This window comes from Canis lupus, chromosome X (genome assembly GCF_003254725.2).
Source record: "Canis lupus dingo isolate Sandy chromosome X, ASM325472v2, whole genome shotgun sequence".
Classification (NCBI taxonomy): Eukaryota; Metazoa; Chordata; class Mammalia; order Carnivora; family Canidae; genus Canis; species Canis lupus.
The window spans coordinates 62,681,433-62,706,315 of NC_064281.1; the positions used below are offsets into that span (position 1 = coordinate 62,681,433).

Consider the following 24,883-nt stretch of genomic DNA (forward strand, 5'->3'; position numbering starts at 1 on the left):
TAATCATGAACTGTAGGAGCTGTGGAGAGTTCATTTGGAGGAGAAAATAATTGCAGATGTTGCAGAGAGGAGGGAGTCCTGATCACAGACAGATGTGAGAAAGAGAGAAAGAGTAAAAGCATGCAAGAGATTGCCTAGGAAAAACTCTTTCCCAGACCCATTGACTGAGAAAAGAAGAGGGGTGGACTACTGTAAGTTTATAACCTAGAAGAGCTCAAAGTCTGAAGTTTTAGAAGTCTACACCCATTGCCAGAGTCATGCCTCATGGGCTTAGTGGTGCACCTAAGGGGAAGGAGGGCTGAGGCCTAAGAGCAGGCAGTGTGGTCTGAGGATCCTCTGGGTTACATGGGGAGAAACAGTTCCCCTCTTGGAGTGCATTTGGAAATGGTGGCATGGCCTCTCTGGGGACAAAAGAGCTGGCAGGAGCCAATGTACAGCCCTGCTCACTACCATAGGAACAGAGACAACTGCTGATAGCAGCAAAATTTAGTGCCAGTTTTTTTTTCAATGTACCATAAATTCTGAACTGCTGCATGGTCATGTGACTACTTTTCTGGGACAGACTGGCACAAGACACAGTTTGGCAAGACTGTCTCTTAGAGGATCAGTGTAGGTCTGTGCCAAGTAGGTCCCCAAAATTTGGAGTTTTGAAACCCAGCCATGGGCCTGAGATAAAACTCAGGAGTACTGTGCTGCCTGGAAGATAGACAGCTTGAACAGACATGGTGAAGGCAGGGATCTGATGGAAGCTAGGAACATTAGAGGGAAGATTGTTTTCTCTTCTTTGAGAGCTTCATAAAGTGCAGCAGGTGTGAACTCCTTGCTATGAGACCAAGAGAATAAGACCCTGCCATCCCCCCTCATCATCACTGACCAACTTCAGTGAGCAACACAGCACCCCTGGTGGAGTCTCCAGCCACTTACAAAAACCACCATCAGGGAGCCCTGCAGGTGTATCTTCACTAGAGCAAATCCAACTGAGAAATTAGCACAGCAGGACCCTCCCCCAGAAGATCAGCACAAACCCCTTGCACATACCAGATCTATGGATCACAAAATGCTGCAAAGCTTCAGCTCTAGGACAAATAGTATCAGGTTTCTTTTTAAAAAGCAGACCAAAATATGCTTAGGTTAAACTTGTCACACAGGATAAAATGTCCACTCTCCACTACAAGGAGAAACTCTGCAGAGGACTCACCTAAGGGAAGGAGTAGCCAAAACACAAAAGTAGAGCACACACTCTGATACACCTTGTCAAGCATCAGGCCTAGGACAGTGTAGGACCTCTTCTAAATATAGCAATTACTCTCAGGAGCAGGAATATAACAGGCTTACCTAGTTATCACACACACACACACACACACACACACACACACACACACACCAAAACAAAACAAAACACCAACAGTGACTCATAAAATAACAAGCCAGAAGAATTCACCCCACCCACAGAGAATAGGAAGAAGTAATGGCCAGGGACTTAGTCAAAACAGATATAAGTAAGATGCTAGAATCAGAATTTAAAACAACAATCATAAAAATACCAGCTGGGCTTGAGAAAAGCATAGAACACACTAAAGAATCTCTTCCTGCAGAGATAAAAGAACTAAAAATTAGTTGGGCTGAAATTTTAAAAATACTATAATTGAGAAGTGAAACTGACTGATGCAAAGACAATGAGGATGAACAAAGCAGAGGAACAAATCAGTGATACAGAAGAAAAAATTATGTAAAATAATAAAGATGAAAGTAAGAAAATAAAAGGTAATGGAACATGAAGGTAGACTTAGGGAACTAAGTGACATATTAGAATGTAATAACATTTATATCATAGGAGCCCCTGAAGAAGGGGGGAAAAAAGGAATAGGAGGTTTACTTGAGCAAATTATAGCTGAAAATTTCCTGAATCTGGGAAAGGAAACAGACATCAAAATCCAAAAGGCACAGAGAACTCATCACATTCAATGAAAACCAGCCCACACCGTGACATACCCTAGTCAAATTCACAAAATACACAGACAAGGAAAGAGTCCTGAAAGCATAAACGGAAGACAAATAAGGCTAACAGAAGATCTTTCCACAAAAAGGTGGCAGGCCAGAAGACAGAGACATAATATATTCAATGTGCTGAATGGGAAAAATATGCAATCCAGAATACTTTACCCAGAAAGGGTGTCATTCAGATAAGAAGTTTCCAAGCCAAACACAAACCAAAGGAGTCTGTGACCACTAAACCAGCCCTGCAAGAAATATTAAAGGGAATTCTTTGAGTAGGAAAGAAAGAACAAAAGCAACAAAGACTAGAAAGGAACAGAGATCATCAGAAGCATCAACCTTACAGGTAACACAATACTATTAAATTCATATCTACCAATAATCACTCTGAATGTAAGTAGACTAAATATTCCAATCAAAAGGCATACAGTTGATTAAAAAAAAGAGACCCATCTATATACTGCTTACAATAGCCTTATTTTAGACCTAAAAACATCTGAGGAGATGGGGAACCATCTATCATGCTAAAGGAGGTCAAAAGAAAGGTGAAGTAGCCATACTTATATCAGACAAACTAGATTTTAAAACAAAGTCTGTAACAAAATATGAAGGGGGGCATGATATCAAAATTAAGGGATCCATCCATCAAGAAGATCTAATAATTGTAAATTATTATGCCCCCAACTTGGAAGTACATGCATATATAAATCAATTAATAATAAATATAAAGAAAGTCATTGATAATACTACAATAACAGTAGGGGACTATAACACCCCACTCACGGCAATGGACAGATCTTCTAAGTAGAAAATCAGAAAGGAAACAATGGATTTGAATGACAAATAAGACCAGATGAACTTAACAGAGATATTCAAAACATTTCATCGTAAAGCAGCATAAAACAAATTCTTTTCATGTGCAGATAGCTCATTTCCCAGAAGTGATCACATACTGGGCCACAAATAAGCCCTCATTAAATACAAAAAGATAAAAATCACATATGCATATATTCAGATGACAAGGCTATGAAAGTTCAAGTTATCATAAGAAAAATTTTGGAAAGACTATTAATACATGGAGGTTAAAGTGCATCCTACTAAAGAATGAATGGGTTAATGAGTAAATTTAAAAAAAAAATATATGGAAGCAAATGAAAATGAAAACACCATGGTCCAAAACCTTTGGGATGCATAAATGGAGATCCTAAGAGGAAGTTACATAGTAATACAGGACTACCTCAAGAAGCTAGAAAAGTTTCAAATACACACCTAATCTTACACGTAAAAGAACTAGAAAAGGAACAGCAAATAAAGCCTAAAGCCAGAGGAGAATGAGAAATAATAAAGAATAGAGCAGAAATAAATGATATAGGGAAAAAAACCTAGTAGAACAGATCAACAAAACTAAGAGATAGTTCTTTGAAAGAATTAATACAATTGATATAACCTTAGCCAGACATATCAAAAAGAAAAGAATAAAGGACCCAAATAAATGAAATCATGAATGAAAGAGGACAGATCACAAACAATGCCATAAAAATATAAGCAATTATAAGAAAATATTATGAAAAATTATATGCCAAAAAACTGGGAAATATGGAAGAAATGAATAAATTCCTGAAAACACACAAACCACCAAAACTGAAACAGGAAGATGTAGAAAATTTTAATAGACTCATAACCAGCAAAGAAATTGAAACCATAATCAAAAATACCCCAGCAAACAGAAGTCCAGGGCCAGATAGGTTCCCCAAGAGAATTCCTCCAGATAATTAAAAAGGAGTCAATACCTATTCTTCTCAAACTGTTCCAAAATATAGAAATGGAAGGAAAATTCCAAACTTCTACAAGGCCAACATGACCTTGATTCCTAAACCAAAAAAAAGATCCCACCAAAAATAATTACACCAACAGAACATGGATGCAAAAATTCCCAATAAAATATTGGCAAATTGAATTCAAATTACATTAAATTAATTATATACCATGATCAAATGGGATTTATTCCTGGGCTGCAGAGGCAGTTTAATATTCACAAATCAATGTGATACAGTACATTAATAAAATATTAAGCATCATGTGATTCTCTTAATAGAAGCAGAAAGAGCATTTGACAACATACAGCATCCATTATTGATAAAAACCCTTTTTTTTAAAGATTTTATTTATTTATTCATGAGAGACACAAAGAGAAAGAGAGAGGCAGAGACACAGGCAAAGGGAGAAGCAGGCTCCATGCAGGGAGCCCGATGCGGGACTTGATCCTGGGACTCGAGGATCATGCCCTGGGCCGAAGGCAGGCGCTAAACCGCTGAGCCACCCAGGGATCCCCTATTGATAAAAACCCTTAACAAAATAGGGATAGATGGAACATACCTCAACAATATAAAGGCCATATGCAAAAGAGCCATAGTTAATATCATCCTCAATGGGGAAAACTGAGAGCTTTTCCTCTATGGTCAGGAACAAGATCGGGATTATCATTTAACATAATATTGACAGTGTTAGCCTTAGCAATCAGACAACAAAAAGAAACAAAAGGCATTCACATCAGCAAGGAAGAAGACAAACTTTCACTTTTTGCTGGTAACTTGATTCTCTAAGTAGAAAACCTGAAAGGCTTCACCAAAAAAATTGCTAGAACTAACACATAAATTTAGCAAGAATGCAGGATATAAAATCAATGTACAGATATCGGTTGCATTTCTATACACCAATAATGAAGAAGCAGAAAAATAAATCAAGGAATCCATCCTATTTGCAGTTGCACCAAAAACCATAAGATATCTAGGAATACAAAGAGGTAAAAGATGTGTAAATTACAGAACACTTATGAAAGAAATTGAAAAGGACACAAAGAAATGGAAAAATATTCCATGTTCATGGATTGGAAGAACAAAAGTTGTTAAGATGTCTATACTACCCAAAGCGATCTACATATTCAATGCAATCCCTGTCAAAATACCACCAGCATTTTCCATAGCGCTAGAACAAAAGACCCTAATATTTGTATAGGCCTAAAAAAGACTCCAAATAGCGAAAACATCCCTGGAAAAGAAAAGCAAACCTGGAGGCATCACAAATTAGGACTTCAAACTATATTACAAAACTATAGTTGTCAAAGCAGTATGATACTGGCACAAAAACAGACATGTGATCAATGGAACAGCATAGAAAACCCAGAAATGAACTCACAACTATATTATTAACTAATCTTGACAAAGCAGAAAAGAATATACAGTGGATATATACATTCTCCTTTATCAGATATGTCATTTCCAAATATCTTCTCCCATTCTGTAGATTGCCATTTAGTTTTGTTGGTTATTTCTTCACTGTGCTGAAGCTTTTTTAAAATGAAGTCTAATAGCTTATTTTTCTTGTTTCCTTTGCTTCAAGAGACATATCTAATAGAAAGTTGTGATGGCCAGTGCCAAAGAGTTTACTGCCTCTGTTCCCTCTAGCATTTGATGATTTTCTGTCTCACATTTAGATCTTTCATCCATTTTGAATTTATTTTTGCATATGATGCAAGAAAGTGGTCCAGTTTCTTTCTTTTCTATGTAGCTGTCCAGTTTTCCCAACACCATTTATTGAAAAGACTGTTTTTCCCCCACTGGATATCGTCCCCTGCTTTGTTGAAGATTAATTGACCATATAATTGTGGGTTAATTTCTGGGTTTTATATTTATTCTATTGATTTATGTGTCTGTTTTTGTGCCAGTACTATACTGCTTTGGTCACTACATGTTTGTAATATAATTTCAAGTCCAGAATTGTGATGCCTCCAGTTTTGCTTTTCTTTTTCATAATTGCTTTCACTATTCAGGGTCTTTTTTTAAGTTTCACTTATTTATTTAGGAGAAAGTGAGAGTGGGAGTGAAGAGCAGAAAGAATCTCCAGAATACTCTATTGAGTGAGGATTCTGAAGAGGGTTTTGATCCCATGAACCAAAGATCATGATCTGAGCCAAAATCAAGAGTTATCTTCTCACTAACTGAGCCACCCAGATGCCCCTATTCAGGGTCTTTTGATTTTCCATACACATTTTAGTATTGTGTGTGTTCTAGCTCTGTGAAAAATGCTGTTGGTATTTGATAGGTATTGCATTAATTGTATAGATTGCTTTGGGTAGTAGAGGCATTTTAACAGTATTTATTTTTTCTATACATGTGCATGGAATGTCATTCCATCTCTTTGTCTCATTTTCAATTTCTTTCATCAGCGTTTTATAGTTTTCAGGATATAGGTCTTTCACCTCCTTGGTTAGGTTTATTCCTCGGTATCTTATTGTTTTTGGTACAATTGTATTTGGAATTGATTCCTTGATTTCTCTTTCTGCTCCTTCATTATTGGTGTATAGAAATGCGACAGAGTTCTTTAAGTTGGTTTTGTATCTTGCAACTTTACTTAATTTGTGTATCAGTTCTAGCAATTTTTTGGTGAAGTTTTTCAGGTTTTCTATGTAGAGTATCATGTTATCTGCAAATAGTGAATGTTTGACTTCTTCCTTGCTGATTTGGATGACTTTTTATGACTTTAGTCTGATTGCTGTGGGTAAACCTTCCAGTACTATATTAAATTACATTGGCGAGAGTGGAAATCCCTGTCTTTTTCCTGACTATAGAGGGAAAGTTATCAGTTTTTCCCATTGAGGGTGATATTAGCTATAGACATAAATTGATTTTAATATGTTGAACCAAATTTGCATTCCTGAGAAAAGTACCTCTGGGCCATGATGCATAATACCTTTCTGGATTTGGTTTTTTGAGCAATGTTGCACCTATATTCATAAGGAATATTGTTCTGTCATTGTTTCCTCGTGATGACTCTGTCTACTTTCAGCATCACAGTAATACTGGTTTTGTAGAATGAATTGTGAATTCATCCTCCTCTTCTATTTTTCTTTTTGTAAGGATTGGTGCTAATCTTTCATTAAATGTTTTGCAGAATTTACCAGTAATGACACCTTATCTGAGGCCTTTTTATATGGACATTTTTTGTATTACTAATTAAATATCTTCATTTGTTACAGATCTGTTCTGATACTCTTTGTTCTTAATTAGTTTTATAGTTTTTTAATTTCTAGGAAATTGTCCATTTTATCTATTACCTTATTTGTTGAAATAAAGTTGTTAATTCTGTTCCTAAATATGAACCTATTTATTTCTTTGTAGTTGATGGTGATGTCCCTGTTTTCTTTCCTGAGTCCTTGCTCTTTTTGTTGGTTAGTCTAGCTAAATAATTGCCAACTTCATTGCTCTTTCAAGGAACCAACTTATGTGAATTTTTGTTTTACTTTATTTCTTTATTCCCTTTTTACTAATTTCCACACTAGTTTTTTAGCTTTCTTGCATTTAAAATGCTTATTTTAGCGTTTTAAAGCTGAAGGTTAATGTATTAATTTGAGATGTTTCTTAGTTTAAAATATTATTTGTAAATTTTTCTCTGAGAACTGTTTTAGCTGTATCCCATAAGTTCTGGAATGTTATGACTTTGTTTTCACTTATATCAAGGTATTTTATTGAGTATGGTATCTCTTCTACCATGTAATTGTATCAAAGTATTTTCTAATTTTTTGATGACTTCTTCTTTGACTCATTGATTACTCAGGAGGTTTTTATTTTTATTTTTTTAAATCTTTTTTTTTAATTTATTTTTTATTGGTGTTCAATTTACTAACATACAGAATAACCCCCAGTGCCCGTCACCCATTCACTCCCACCCCCCGCCCTCCTTCCCCTTCTACCACCCCTAGTTCGTTTCCCAGAGTTAGCAGTCTTTACGTTCTGTCTCCCTTTCTGCTATTTCCCACACATTTCTTCTCCCTTCTCTTATATTCCCTTTCACTATTATTTATATTCCCCAAATGAATGAGAACATATAATGTTTGTCCTTCTCCGACTGACTTACTTCACTCAGCATAATACCCTCCAGTTCCATCCACGTTGAAGCAAATGGTGGGTATTTGTCATTTCTAATAGCTGAGTAATATTCCATTGTATATGTGGAGGTTCCTCAAACAGTTAAAAATATACCTGCCCTACGACCCAGCAATTGCACTGTTGGGGATTTACCCCAAAGATACAAATGCAATGAAACGCCGGGACACCTGCACCCCGATGTTTATTTTTTTAAATCTTTATCTTCTTTGAGTTTCCCAAATTTCTTGTTATTAATTTCTAATTCAATTTCTTGTTGTTAGATAACATATTTATATGATTCCAGTCCTTTTAAATTTGTTAAGCTTTGTTTTATTGCCTAACATGATTTCTGGAGAATATTTTATGTATACTTGAGAAGAGCAAGTAGTCTAATGTTGTTCACTGGAGTATTCTAAAGGTAATTATTTGGACTTATTGATGTATTTTTTTCTTCTATTTCATTGTTGATTTTCTGAGTAATTATACTATTATTATTGAATACAGGGCTTTTAATCTCTCCAACTATTATTGCTCAGCTGTCTACTTTTCACTTCAATTCTGCCATTTTTTGCTTTATTTATTTTGGAGGTAATTTGTTAGGTGTATATAATTTCATAACTGCTTTATTTTTTTCATGGAATGATTTAAATAATTATAAAATGTTCCTCTTTTTCTCTAATGACATTTTTGTTTTTTGAAGGTCTATTTTTATGATATTATTGATTTACTTCTCTTATGGTAGTTGTTTGCATACTATATCTTTTCCATCCTTTCATTTAAACCAGTTATTATCGGGATCCCTGGGTGGCGCAGCGGTTTGGCGCCTGCCTTTGGCCCAGGGCGATCCTGGAGACCCGGGATCGAATCCCACGTCAGGCTCCCGGTGCATGGAGCCTGCTTCTCCCTCTGCCTGTGTCTCTGCCTCTCTCTCTCTCTCTCTGTGTGACTATCATAAAAAAAAAAAAAAAAAAAAAACAGTTATTATCTATGAATCCAAAATGTGTCCCCCATAGGCAGTTTAATCTTAGAAGTTGTGTTTTTTTATCCAATCTGATATAATTTGTTTTTAGATGAGGTTTTTAACCCATTTTCATGTTATTATTGATATTGATGGATTGACATCTGTCTTGTTGCCTTTTGTTTTCTATACCTCATGTCTTTTTGTTCCTCTCTTCCTTTCATGTTGTTTTCTTTTGAATTAGTTATTTTCTCTTATAATCTTTTAATGTCTTTGATAATTTTCAAATTATATTTTAACTTTTTAATGTTTGCCTAGAGTCCCAATATGCATTTTAGTCAAAATCACCCCAGATTCATACTGACCTAATTCCAATGAGATATAAAAACTTTACTGCAATATAATTCTATTCTCTCTGTCCCTTTTGTACTGTTATTATTATGTTTATTATGACCATATATTACAAATTCAAAAAAACATTGTTTTAATTATTACTTTATTTAATCTTATGGATCTAAGAGTCTGAGAAGAGAGAACAGCAAAAATATAGAGGATTTTTTATGAGCATATTAACCTTATTTGCCATTTTGATTCTTTTAATCTCTTCCTATGGAATTAAGTTACCATCTGGTACCATTTCTTATTTTAGTATAGCTGTATGCCCTAAGGTCAAAATATTTAATCCCTCCAACCAATCATGCCACGTGATTTATGGAAAAAAATACGTTTCCCAAAATTTTAACCAAATATCATAACCTTAAAAGTACATGATCTTTCTTGGTTTCTTAAAAAGTCCACACTGTGAGAAGGTTAACCTAATTACCCTTATTAAAAATGTAAGGATAAAGAAAAGGCCTTAATTCCAGAAATTGGTCAAACTACTTAACTGTGTGAGATTCTAGAAGACCTTGAGTTATTAATTTGCATTACCATGGGAATAATTAATTTGCACTAGTACTTGGTTAATGTAGGGGAAGAAGCAGAGAAACTGTAATGGGAGCTTGTTTTAGTAAATTTATTTCCATTTCCCCACTTTTAAGTAAATCAAAAATAACACCAGAACATACAGAGCACTTTTTCCTTCTTTTCTTCACTCAAATCCCAATTATTAGATTGTGACTGGGTATGGTGAAAGCTGGGCACATACTCTAAGCACTCCATAGGTCCCCTGCCCACATAAATTCAGTTAATCCTCACAACAACCATAAGCAGGTGTAATGATTAGATTTATGTGTCAAATTAGCTAGGCTCTAATTCCCAGATGTTTGTTCAAACATCAGTTTAGATATTGCTGTGAAGGTATTTTTTAGATATGGTTAACATTTAATCTAGTAGACTTTTATTAAAGCAGATCACTCTCCATAATGTAGAGAGACCTCATTCAATCAGTTGAAGGCCTTAAGAGAAAGTCTCAGGCCCCCTGAGGAAGAAGGAATTCTCCCTCCAGACAGCCTCAGGATTCAAGATTGCAACATCAATTGCTACTGGAATTTCCAGACTCCAACCTGAACTATCACTTAAACCAAATACACACACACACACACACACACACACACACACACACATACCAATAGGAGATATATATATATAGAGAGAAGGATTGTTTGCATTATTGCTATTTTTTTCTATGAGAACCCTAATTTATGCAGTAGGTATCATTATCTCCATATTTTTGATGAATAAAGTGAAGTGATATAACTTTCCCAGGAACACACAGTTGAGAAATGGCAGCTAGCTAAGTCCTCGTAACTCCAAAATCTGTAGTTTTGCCTCTCATTTCATCACATTAAAAGTTAGCATGAATGAAATTGTCTTTTTATGCCCCCTACACTCCCAGACCCCATATATAAAATAATTATATTTCTGAAAAAGGTTAATAAAGAGTAAAATTCTGGAGTTCAAAAACTTTTTAAAACTTATTTTAAATTTATGTATATTTAAAAATTAGATCCTGGTCCTACTAAATATTGCTATTACTATGGCAGCAGAAACTGTGCTCTGTGAAATGGAATTTTAAGGCAATTGATGCAAATAACTTAGGAAACAAAAGGAAGTGCAGATTTTACCTCCATTGTTTTGTTTTTCTAATTTTAATCTGGCTTTATACTCACAAAGTATTTTGATTCTTGCACTGATTGTTTTTCATCTGTCAGGGAAAAATGTCAAATGATGTACTGGATTCACAGCTTCTGTCCTGGTTTGAATTGGTTAAGTCTGTCAAAATAATCAAACTTGTTTGTTCATGTAGATGAAGCTTGTGAGAAATAATGGATAAGTTCATTTCTTTTCACATTCCCTCACAATATCAGATTAAATGTATACATATCATACATGATTTCAATATTTCTAAATATTAATAAAATATTAAATGAAATGACTGAGAAAGGGTCACCTGGGTGGCTCAGTGGTTGAATGTCTGCCTTTGGCTCAGGTCATGATCCTGAGGTCCTGAGATCGAGTCCACATCAGGCTGCCCACAGGGAGCCTGCCTCTCCTTCTGCCTATGTCTCTGCCTCTGTGTGTCTCTCATGAATAAATAAATAAATAAATAACATCTTTGAAAGAGAAAAATAATAAAGCACTGGGAAAGATTATTTATATTAAATCTATAATAGCTAGAGTAGAGTGGACATGGAAAAAATACAAATTAAGCATCTGGTATGGTAAATGACAACTCAGCATGTGGTACATCAGTCTATATAGCTAAGTGGTGAATAGCCCTCCCACTCCATTCTACATTTTTTGCTCCTTAAAATTTGTTTGATATGTTCTAAGGAGCTATGAAAAGGAAAGGGTATTCTGGGTCATCAAGTAACTCTGTCTTAAAAATATTACTCTCCAAATTTTATAATATCTACATTTTATAATATAGGGATTCAACAATTCTATGCATTACTCTGCACTCATCAAGATAAGCATTCTTTAATCCTCTTTGTCTATTTAACCCCTCTCTCCACCCACCTCAACTCTGGCAAACACTAGCTTGTTCTCTGTACTTGAGAGTTGTTTTTGGTCTCTTTTTTCTTTGTTCATTTATTTTGTTTTTTTAAATTCCACATATGAGTGAAATCATATGATATTTGTCTTTCTCAATCTGACATATTTCACTTAGTATTATACCTTGTAGGTCCATTCATGCTGTTGTAAATGGCAAGATCTCATTCTTTTTTATGACTGAGTAATATTCCATTACCACATTTTATTGATATATTTTTCTATGAGTGGATACTTCGGTTACTTTCGTATCTTGGCTAAACAATGCTGCAATAAATATAAGAGTGCATATACTTTTTTGAATGAGTGTTTCATTTTCTTTGTTTAAATACCGGGTAGTGGTATTATTGGACATATAGTAAATCTATTTTTAATTTTTTTAAGGAATCTACATTCTGTTTTTCACAATGGCTGCACTAATTTGTGTTTCTACCAACAAGACATGAGGGTTCCTTTTCCTCCATATTCTTGCCAAAACATTTTATTTCTTGTCTTTGTTATTCTAGCCATTCTGACAAGTATAAATTGATCTCTCGTTGCGGTTTTGATTTGCATTTCCCTGATTATTAATGATGTTGAAACAAAATTAAAAATAAACTGTTAACAGGGGCGGGGCAAGATGGAGGAAGAGTAGGATCCCCAAGTCACCTGTCCCCAATAAACATAGATAACCTTCAAATCATCCTGAAAACCTATGAATTCGGCTTCAGATTTAAAGAGAGAACATCTGGAATGCTACAGTGAGAAGAGTTCACGCTTCTATCAAGGTAGGAAGACAGGGGAAAAATAAAGAAACAAAAGGCATCCAAGGGGGAGGGTCCCCACGAGGAGCCGGGCTAAGGCTGGGGCGAGTGCCCCCAGGACACGAAAGCACCGCCCGGGAGAAGCAGGGGCTTCACTAATCTTCCCGGAGGGAAAGGCGCTCACAGGGAGTTGGAGCAGGATCCCAGGAGGGGCAGGGATGCCCTCAGGCTCCCTGGGACACTAACAGAGGACCTGCGCCCTGGGGAGAGCACGCCACACCCCGCGGCCGAGCTCCCTAAAGGGCTGCAGCGCGTACCCAGCTGGACCCGGGAGCAGCTCTGAAGCGGTTCAGGCGGCAGCTCAGCTGGGAGGAAGCTGCGCACCCCGGGAGCAGCTCGGAAGCGGCTCTGGCGGAGGCTATGCTCGGAGGGGGCTGCGCAGCCCCAGGAGCAGCTCGGGAGTGGCTCCGGCAAAGGCTCCGCACGGAAGGGGGCTGCGCAGCCGGGAACGCGATTCCAACAGCGCAGGCCCGGGGGCACAGGGCGCCAGGGACTCAGCCCAAGATCTGGCGCTACCCCCGGTACAGGCAGAAGCCAGGAGAGCACAGGACAGCAAGGACGCTCTTACCACTGGGCGGCCCCCACCTGAGAAGATCAGTGGCCCCCACCCCCGGAGCATCCAGGCCCTGCAGACTGAGAGCTCCCTAGTTTCTGCAGGAGCTGACTCAAGGGCTGGAGAGCTGGCCGCCATCACTGTTGTTGTTCCTCCTGGGGCCTCACAGGATAAACAACCTCCACTGAGACTCACAGTGGCCTCACAGGATAAACAGGTTAAACAACTTTCACTGAGCCCTGCCCCAGGCTGGGGGCTGAGCAGCTCCCCCAAGTGCTAACACCTGAAAATCAGCACAGCTGGCCCTTCCCCCAGAAGACCAGCTATAGGGACAAGGGAAAAACAAATTATTGACCAAGGAGCACTGGAAACTTCCAGGGGAAGTCGAGGGATTTACAGTATACAGAATCAGAGGATACTCTCCCTTGTTTTTTTTTGTTTGTTTGTTTGTTTGTTTCTGTTTGCTTCCCCCCCTTTTTTTCTTCTTTTTTTCATTTTCCTTCTTTTTTTTTTCTTTTTCTTTTCTTCTTTCTCTTCTTTTTCTCCTTTTCCCAATACAACTTGTTTTTGGCCACTCTGCACTGAGCAAAATGACTAGAAGAAAAACCTCACCTTAAAAGAAAGAATCAGAAACAGTCTTCTCTCCCACAGAGTTACAAAATTTGGATTACAATTAAATGTCAGAAAGCCAATTCAGGAGCACAATTATAAAGCTACTGGTGGCTCTAGAAAAAAGCATAAAGGACTCAAGAGACTTCATGACTGCAGAATTTAGATCTAATCAGGCAGAAATTAAAAATCGATTAAATGAGTTGTAATCCAAACTAGAGGTCCTAACGACGAGGGTTAATGAGGTAGAAGAACGAGTGAGTGACATAGAAGACAAGTTGATGGCAAAGAGGGAAACTGAGGAAAAAAGAGAAAAACAATTAAAAGATCATTTGGATAGGTTAAGGGTAATAAGTGACAGCCTCAAAAGGAAAAAAATCTACATTTAACTGGGGTTCCCGAGGGCGCCGAAAGGGACAGAGGTCCAGAATATGTATTTGAACAAATCATAGCTGAAAACTTTCCTAATCTGGGAAGGGAAACAGGCATTCAGATACAGGAAATAGAGAGATCCCCCCCTAAAATCAATAAAAACCGCTCAACACCTTGACATTTTATTAAATAGTGAAGCTTGCAAATTCCAAAGATAAAGAGAAGATCCTTAAAGCAGCAAGAGACAAGAAATTTCTAACTTTTATGGGGAGAAATATTAGATTAACAGCAGACCTCTCCACAGAGACCTGGTAGGCCAGAAAGGGCTGGCAGGATATATTCAGGATCAATCACTTAATAACCAAAGTTAAGAAATACTTAGATAATAATACTTATGCTTGGTGACTTCAATTTAGCACTTTCTACAATCAATAGGTATTCTAAGCACAACATCTCCAAAGAAACAAGAGCTTTAAATGATACACTGTACCAGATGGATTTCACAGATATTTACAGAACTTTACATTGAAACGCAACTGAATACATATTCTTCTCAAGTGCACATGGAACTTTCTCCAGAATAGACCACATACTGGTTCACAAATCAGGTCTTAACCAACACCAAAAGATTGGGATCGTTCCCTGCGTATTTTCAGATCATAATGCCTTGAAATTAGAACTAAATCACATATTTAAGCTCTAGTAGCTTCTTTGTGACTTCTTTGAGAGAATATATATATCTTGATATCTGTCAGTAGAAATAGTATTTCTTCATCCTTTCTAATTTGGGTACCTCTTGTTGATTTTTTATTTTTTATTTATTCATCATTTGTCTGGTTAGAGCTTCTAGTAAAATGTTGAACAGCAATGGTGAAACAGGTATCCTTGTCTTGTTCCTGATCTTAGGAGAAAAGTTTTCAGTCTTTTAACAATTGAAAATGATTTTAGAAAAAAAAAAAAGAAAAAAAAAGAAAATGATTTTAGCTATAGGTTATCATAAGTGTCCTTTATAGCATTCTGTATTATATTTGTCTAGCCTAGTTCTCTGGGTCTTTTCATCATGAAATGGTATGGAATTTTGTCAAATGTTTTTATTACATGAATTGTGATGATCATGTGTTTTTTTTCCTTCAGTCTATTAATATTCTGTATTGAAATAATTGAATTTCTTATGATGAACCACCTTACGTTTGTGGGACAAATCTTGCTTGTTCATGGTGTATTTTCATATACTGTTACATTCAGTGTCCAAGTAGGTTGTTGAAGATTTTTAGATGTATATTAATAAGAAATAGTGATCTGAAATTCTCCTTTCATTTGCTGTCTTTGTCTGCCTTTAGTTTAATAGTAATGCTGGTCTCATCTAATGTAATAGAAAGCATTCTATCTTTTATTTTTCAGAAGATTCTGAAAGTTGGTTTTAATTATTTTTCAAATGTTTGGTGGAATTCACCATTAAAATTATTTGGTCCTGGACTTTTCTTTGTTGGGGGGATTTTTTAAAGTTTTTATTTAAATTCCAGTTAGTTAACATACAGTGTTATATTAGATTCAGGTGTACAATTTAGTGATTCAACACTGCCAAGCAACTCCTAGTGCTCGTCACAATGAGTGCATTCCTTAATCCTCATTACCTATTTAACCCATTCCCCCACCCATATCTCGTCTTGTAACCATCAGTTTGCTCTTTACAGTTAAGTAAAGACCATATGCAAAAAAACCCACAGCTAACATCGTCCTCAATGGGGAAAAACTGAAAGGATTTCCTCTATAGTCAAGAACAAGACAGGGATGTCCACTCTCACCACTGTTATTTAATTTAGTTTTGGGTGTCCTAACCACAGCAGTGGAGGATTTTGATGACAGATTCAATATCTACTCTTTCTAGTTCTGTACTGTACATATTTTCTGTTTTTTTTTTTTCTTGAGTCAATTTTGGAACTTTTTTCTCAGAATTTTTCCATTTCATCTAAGTTTTCTAATTTGTTGGTATACAATTGTTTATATAGTATAAACATAGTTTTATAGTATTTTCTTATCCTTTAAATTGCTTTAAGATTAGTAGTGTCTTCATCTTTATTTTTTTTATTTTAGTATTTTGAATACTTTCTCTTTTTGTCAATCAAGCTACAGGTTTTTTATCCTTTTTAATTTTTTTTTAATTTGAGTATAATTAACATATAGTGTTATATGAAATTCAGGTGTACAATATAGTTATTCAACAATTCTATACATTACTTAATGCTCCTCATAAGTATACTCTTAATCCTATTCAACTATTTCACCCATCCTCCCACTGACCTCACCTCTGGTAACCACCAGTTTGTTCTCTGTGTTTAAGAATCTATGTTTATTTATCTCTTTTTTTCTTTGTTCATTCAAGTCGCAGTGCTTTTTAAGATAAGTTTGTTTGAGTGCAATTGACATGAAATTTTATTTGAGGTTCTGGTGTAAAACATGGTGATCAAACTTTATTATGCATTATGCTATGCTCACAAGTGTAGGTATCATCTATCTCCATACAACTCTACTATAATGTCATTGATTATATTCCTTATGCTCTGTCTTTTCATCCCGTGCTTTTTCATTCCATAACAGGAAGCCTGTATCTCTCATTTTCCTTTACCCATTTGGCCCAACTCTACCCATCCCTTCTGGCAACCATCACTTTGTTCTCTGTATTTAAAAGTCCAATTCTAATTTGTTTGTTTATTCACTTCTTTCTTTCTTTCTTTCTTTCTTTCTTTCTTTCTTTCTTTCTTTCTTTCTTCTTTCTTCTTTCTTTCTTTCTTTCTTCTTCTTTCTTTCTTCTTTCTTTCTTTCTTTCTTCTTTCTTTCTTTCTTTCTTTCTTTCTTTCTTTTTCTTCTTTCTTTTCTTTCTTTCCTTTTCTCTATTTTGCTTCCATCTATGAGTGAATCATATGGTATTTGTCTTTCAATGTCTAACTTATTTCACTTAGTATAATAATTTCTAGAGCCACCCATGTTGTCACATATCATACGGTCTCAAAATTTTGTGGTTGCATAATATTCCAGTGTGTGTGTGTTCCACAACTGCCTTATCCATTTGTCTATTTGCATTTGTTTTTATTGAAGTTCAGTTGGGCAACATATAGTATAACACCCAGTGCTCATTCCATCAAGTGCCCTCCTCAGTGCCCATCACTCAGTTATCCGAACCCCCAGCCCACCTCCCCTTCTGCAACCCTTTGTTTGTTTCCCAGAGTAAGGAGCCTCTCATGGTTTGTATCTCTCTCTAATTTTTCCCAATTCCTCTCCTTTCCCTTATAATCCCTATCAATATATCTTATATTCCCCATATTAGTGAAACCATATAATGCTTGCCCTTCTCCAATTGACTTACTTCACCCAGTATAATACCCCCCCAGTTCCATCCATGTTGAAGCACACGGTGGGTATTTGTCTGTTCTGATGGCACAGTAATATTTCATTTTATAAATATACCACATCTTCTTTATCCACTCACCTTTCAATGGACACTGAGGCTCCTTCCACAGGTTGGCTATTGTGGACATTGCTGCTAAGAACATGTGGGTGTCCATGTCCCAGCAATTCTCTACATCTGTATCTTTGGGGTAAATACCCAGTAGTGCAATGCTGAATCAAAAAGGGTAACTTTTTGAGAAATATTCACACTGTTTTCCAGAGTGGTTGCACCAGTTTCCATTCCCACCAACAGTGCAAGAGGGTTCACCTTCTCCACAACCACTCCAACATTTCATGTTTCCTGTCTGGTTAATTTTTGCCATACTCATTGGTGTGAGGTGGTATCTCATTGTGGTTTTGATTTGTATTTCCCTGATAGAAAGTCAATGAGAGAGTTTTCTCATGTGCCTGTTGGCCATGTGTATGACTTCTTTAGTGAAATTTCTGTTCATGTGTTCTGCCCATTTCATGATTGGATTTTTTGGTGCTTGCGTGCTGAATTTAATAAGTTCTTTATAGATCTTAGATACTATCCCTTTATCTGATACATCATCTGCAAATATCTTCTCCCATTCTGTAGGTTATCTTTTCGTGTTGTTGATTGTTTCTTTGGCTGTACAGAAGCTTTTAATCTTGATGAAGTCCCAATAGTTCATTTTTGCTTTTGTTTTATTTTTACTTCATAGATGTGTCTTGCAAGAAGTTGCTGTGGCCAACTTCAAAAAGGATATTGCCTGTGTTCTTCTCTAAGATTTAGATGGATTCTTCTCTCACATTGTCCAAATTTCCTGAAACCATTTGTTAAAGAGAGTGTCTTTTTTCAGTGGATATTCTTTCCTGCTTTGTCAAATATTAGTTGATGATAGAGTTGAGTGCCCATTTCTGGGTTCTCTATTCTCTTCAACTGATCCATGTGTCTGTTTTTGTGCCAGTACCACACTGTCTTGATGATCACAGCTTTGTAATACAGCTTGAAATCCAGCATTGTGATGTCCCTAACATTGGGTTTCTTTATTAATATTCCTCTGGATATTTGGGGTCTTTTCTAGTTCCATACAAAACTTAAGATGATTTGTTCCAACTCTGTGAATAAGTCCATGGTATTTTGATAGGGATTGCATTAAACATGTAAATTTTCCTGGGTGGATAGACATTATCACAATATTTATTCTTAAATTCATGAGCATGGGATGTTTTTCCATGTCTTTCTGTCTTCCTGAATTTCAGAAGTGTTCTGTAGTTTTTAGGATATAGATCCTTTACCTCTTTGGTTAGGTTTATTCCTAGGTATATTATGCTTTGGGGTGAAATTGTAAATGGGATTGATTCTTTAATTTCTCTTTCTTCAGTATCATTGGTAGTGTATAGAAATGCCACTGATTTCTGGGAATTGGTTTTGTATCCTGCCACATAGCTGAATTGCAGGATGAATTCTAGCAATCTTGGGGTGGATTCTTCTGGGTTTTCTACATGCAGTATCATGTCATCTGAAAGAAGGAAAGTTGAACTTCTTCTTTGCCAATATGAATTCCTTTTATTTCCTTTTGTTGTCTGACTGCTGAGACTGGGACTTCTAGCACTATGTTGAAATCAGTGTTGAGAATGGACATCCCTGTCATGTACCTGATTTAGAGAAAAGGTGGTCAGTTTTTCTTCATTGATAATGATACTCACTGTGGGTTTTTCATAAATAGCTTTTAAGACTTTGAGGAATGTTGCCTCTACGCCTACAATTTGAAGAGTTTTAATCAGGAATGGATGCTGTATTTTGTCAAATACTTTCTCTGCATATATTGAGAGGATCGTATGGTTCTTATTTTTCTCTAGTTGATGTGATCTATGAAGTTCATTATACTACATGATTTTAACCATCCTTGCATCCTGGGTATAAATCGCACTTGGTCATGGCGAATAATCTTCTAAATGTACTGCTGGATCCTATTGGCTGGTATCTTGTTGAGAATTTTTATATCCGTGTTAATCAAGGATATTAGTCTATAATTCTCCTTTTTGTGGGGTCTTGGTTTTTAGAATCAATGTGATGCTGGCCCATAAAACAAGTTTGGACATATTCCATCTCTTTCTATCCTTTGAAACAGCTTTAGTAGAATAGGTATTTTTTCTTTAAACGTTTGATAGAATTCCCCTAGGAAGCCATCTGACCCTTGACTGTTGTGTCTTGGAAGGCTTTTGATGACTGCTTCAATTTCTTTGCTGGTTTTTGGCCAGTGCAGGGTTCCTATTCCTTTCTGTTCCAGTTTTTGCAATTTGTGGTTTTCCAGAAATGCATCCATTTCTTCTAGATTGCCTAATATGTTGGTGTATAGTTGCTGATAATATGTTTCTAAAATCGTTTGTATTTCCAAGAAAATAATAATAATATATAATATTTTGGATAATACTATCATTTGGTTGTGATCTCTCCTTTTTCATTCATGATTTTATTAATTTGAGTCTTCTCTCTCTTCTTTTTAATAAGGCTGGCTAATGGTTTATCTATCTTATTAATTGTTTCAAAGAACCAACTCCTGGTTTTGTTGATCTGTTCTACAGTTCTTCTGGTCTCTATTTCATTGAGTTCTGCTCGAATCTTTATTATCTCTCTTTCTGTTTCGTGTAGGTTTTACTTGCTGTTCTTTCTGCAATTCCTTGAGGTTTGAGGTTTGATTGTGGTTTTTTTTTTTCAATTTTTTGAGGGAGGCTTTTATTGCCATGTATTTCCCTCTTAGGACCACTTTTGCTGTATCCCAAAGATTTGAACAGTTGTACCTTCATTTTCATTAGTTTCTATGAAACTTTTTAATTATCCTCTAATTTCGTGGCTGACCAATTCATCTTTTAGTAGGATGGTCTTTAACTTCCATGTGTTTGAGTTTTTTACAAAATTTTCCTTGTGATTGAATTCTAGTTTCAAAGTATTGTGGTCTGAAAATATGCAGGGGACAATCTGAATCTTTTGGTATCAGTTGTGACCTGATTTGTGACCCAGTATGTGGTCTATTCTGGAAAAAGTTCCATGTGCACTTGAGAAGAATATGTATTCAGTTGTATTTGGATGGAAAGCTCTGTATATATCTTTGAAATCTCTTTGGTTCAGTGAATAATTTAAGGTCCTTGTTTCCTTGGTGATGTCCTGTTGAGAAGACCTGTCATTTCCTGAAAATGCCATGTTGAAGTCTCATTACTGTATTTTTTTAAAAAGATTTTATTTATTTATTCATGAGAAACACAAAGAGAAGCAGAAGCACAGGCACAGACAAAAGCAGGCTCCCTGTGGGGAGTGCAATGTAAGACTGGATCCCAGGACCCTGGGATCATGACCTGAGCCAAAGGTGGGTGCTCAAATACTGAGCCATCAAGAAGTCCCTCTTAGTGTATTATTATCTAAGTATCTCTTTACTTTGCTTATTAATTCATTGATATACTTGACTGCTCCCACATTAGGCACATAAATATTAATACATGTTAGGTCTTCTTGTTGCATAGACCCTTTAAATATGATATATTGTCACTCTTCATATCTTACTACAGTCTTGGCATAAACTTTAATTTATCTAATATGAGGATTGCTACCCCCAGCATTCTTTTGAGGATCACTTGCATGGTAAATGGTTCTCCATCCCTTCATTTTCTAGACTGGAGGTGTCCTTAGGTCTAAAATGAGTCTCTTGTAGACAGCATATAGATGAGTCTTGCTTTTTATCCAGTCTGATTCCTTGCGTCTTTTGATGGAACCGTTTATCCCATTCACATTCAAACTATTGAAAGAAATGAACTTAGTTTCATAGTATTATCTATTCAGTCCCTATTTTTGTGTATTGTTTCTTTGGGATCCCTCTTTCTTTTACAGGGTCCCCCTTAGTATTTCTTGCAGAGTCGGTTTGGTGGTTACATATTTTGTCAGTTTTTCCCTATACTGGAAGCTCTTTATCTCTCCTTCTATTCTGAATGACAGCCTTGCTGGATGAAGTATTCTTCTTTCCATGTTCTTCTCATTTAGTACCCTTAATATATCCTGCCAGCTCTTTCTGGACTCCCAGGTCTCTGTGTAGAGGTCTGTTGTTACTCTGATATTTCTCCCCAGAAGTGAAGAATCCCTTGTCTCCATCTGCTTAAGAATTTTCTCTTTATCTTTGAAATTTGCAAGTTTCACTATTGAGTGTGGAGGTGTTGAACGGTTTTTATTTATTTTGGGGGGTCTCTCCATCTCTTGGATCTGAATGCCTTTGAATTTCCCCAGATTTGGGAAGTTCTCAGCTATGATTTGTTCACATATATTTGTGGTCCTCTCTCTCTCTCTCTCAGCCTCTTTTGTAATCCCAATTAGATGCAATTCATCCTTTTCCAGTTACCATTTATTTCTCTCTAAGCCTTTCCTCATGGGCTCTAAACTGTTTTTCTCTTTTTCCCTCACCTTCCTTCCTTACTTGCTATCAACTTGTCTTCTATGTCACACACTCTCTCTTCCACCTCATTAACCCTAGAAGTTAGATCATCCAGTTGAGCTTGCATCTCATTTAATGTATTTTTAATTTTGGCCTGATTAGATCTCAATTCTGCAGTCACAAAGTCTCCAGTGTCCTTTATGCTTTTCTCCAGAGCTGCAAGTAGCTTTATAATTGTACTTCTGAATTGACCTTCTGACATCGTATTGAAATCCAAATTCTGGGAAAAACAAACAAACAAATAAACAAACAAAAGAAATCCAAATTCTGTAATTCTGTGGCAGAGATTACCATTTCTGGTTCTTTTTTTTGTGGTGAATTCTTCCTTCTAGTCATTTTGTCCAGTGCATAGTGGCTGTTTGAGTGGGCTGAGTCAAAACTATCAACCATGACCTAATTAAAATACACTCTAGATTATTCTGAAGAGGTCAGAGACCGGAAAATAAAAGAAAAAGAAGAACACAACAAAATTTTAAAAAGAAGGACCACTAAAGAGAAAAACAAGTTTTGAAACAAAGTACTAAAAATAAAAAGCCAAGACCAAAAACAAAGAAGAAAAAAGAAAAAAAGAAGAAAAAGTAGCAAAGTAAGGAAAAAGAGAAAAAAAGGGAGGATGCTGCTGGTGATCAAGTGGTAGTTGAGAGAGAATGTAGTCTACCTGAGGGGTACTAGAGGGTGATCTCTTCTTGGTTCTGAATGTATTTTGTTCTGTATGTTAGAAGATGATAAATCCCAAATTTATATAAACCAGCAATACTTCTAGCAAGCCCCAACATTGACCACCAAAACATAAACATAATAAAAGAGGGGGGCAGAGTGTGAAGGAAAAATGAATATAATCTCACAGAATGAGCCAACAGCATGTTCCACTTGGTTCTGGCTGTATATTGGTCATGTTTTACAAAGTACTAACGTCCACCGTTTTAAAACCAACTGAGGGGGAAAAATTAAAAAAATACAAACGAATAACGATATCTAGTATATTTGCCAAAATTAAAATGAATATGTAGAAGAGAATCCAGAAGTGAAAAATATACCTAAGACATGTAATTGTAGAAATATGAAAGTCAAAAAGGAAAAAAGGGGGCAATATGGCGGAGGAGTAGGGGTCCTCACCTCACCTGGACCCACCAACTTACCTAGATAACTTTTAAACTGTCGTGAAAATCTACGAATTCGACCTGAGATTTAAAGAGAGAACAGCTGGAATGCTACAGAGAGAAGGATTTTCACTTCTAACATGGTAGGAAGCTGGAAAAAAAATAAAATAAAAAGAACCAAGTTGGGGAGGGGCACTGCAAGGAGCTTGGCTAAATCCAGGCAGTGAAAGCCTCTGGGACAGGAAAGTCCACCCCCGGAGATGCGGGAACTTTAAAAAATTTGAACTGGGTTCTTCCAGGACAGAAAGGCACTTAGCAGGGAAATCGGGCAGAGTTACAGGAGGGCCAGAGAAGCCTCCAGATTCCTGGAGTCACTAATAGAGGAAGTGCACCTGGGGAGAGTGCACCACACAATGCAGGTCAATGTTGGTAAAGGGCTGTAGCGCACAAAGTTGGGGCATTCAGGAGAAGCCTCTTGGTCAGGAGGGCAGCTCAAGATGGAGGTGTCTGCGCCCTGCTTCCTTTGGGAGTCATGGACTCAGGAACAGGATTCCAGCAGCACAGGCCCCAGACCCTAGGATGCCAAACAGACACGGCTTATGATCATGCACGCTCCCTGGGACAGGAAGAAGCAGAGAGGGCACAGGACATGAGAACACTCCTGATGTGGGGCACCCTGCAAGCTGTGTAGATCAGCACCCCAGTGCCACCCCGAGAGCATCTAGGCCAGTGCACACTAGGAGACTCTGTTAGTTACTGCAGGATCTGACTCCAGGGATGGAGACCTGGCTGCTGCCAGAGTTGTTCCTCCTGGTTTCATCCTCTCCCTGGGAGAGGTGGGGCCACCAGGGAACAAAGGCCTCATGGGGTAAACAGTGCTCACTGAGCTGGAAACTGACAGGGGGTGGGGCAGCTCCCCCAGGTATACACACCTGAGAATCAGCACAGGGGGCAACTCCCCCAAAGACCAGCTGGAAGGACAGGGGAAGAGCAGGTTCTTGAGAAGCAGCACTATAAATCTCCAGGGAAAGTCGTGGGATTTACAGTATACAAAGCCAGAGACTAACCCTCCTATTTTATTTTTCTTCCTTTTTCCAGGACAACTCATTTTTATATCAGACTGTAAATTGCCATCTTTTTCTCCTTTCTCACATTAACTACAATATTTTACCACCTCTTTATTTTTAAGGTTCTTTTTTTTTTTTTGACTTCCATATTTCTACAATTACAGGTCCTAGATATATTTTCCACTTCTAGATTTCCTTCAACATACTCAACTTAATTTGGGGAGATATACAAGATATTTTTTTGTGTGTGTTTTTTGTTTTCTCTACTTCATTTTGTTCTACAATGGCAGAAGTTAATATCTTCTAAAACATGACCAACATGCATCCAGAACCAGGTGCTATACTGTGCTGGCTCATTCTGTGAGATTCCTTATTCCCATACTAACCCCCTCTTTTATCTAATTTGCCTTGGGGGTCAATGGTAGGGCTCTCTACAAATATTTCTGGTTTATATAAATTTGGTACTGAGCATCTTCAAACATACATAACTTAATAAACTCAGAACTGAGAGGATCATCCTCTAGAACCCCTCAGGGAGATTACATTGTCACTCCACTACAACTTCATCACCACCACCATCTACAAGTACCCACGCCATTTTTTTTCTTTTTCTTTG

The 24,883-nt window shown here is 36.9% G+C and overlaps 1 protein-coding gene across 3 annotated transcripts in view; it reads left to right on the forward strand.

Moving 5' to 3' along the window:
* SH3BGRL (SH3 domain binding glutamate rich protein like) overlaps positions 1–24,883 on the forward strand; it is a 339,568-nt gene that overhangs the window by 138,763 nt on the left and 175,922 nt on the right. The window lies entirely within an intron of this gene.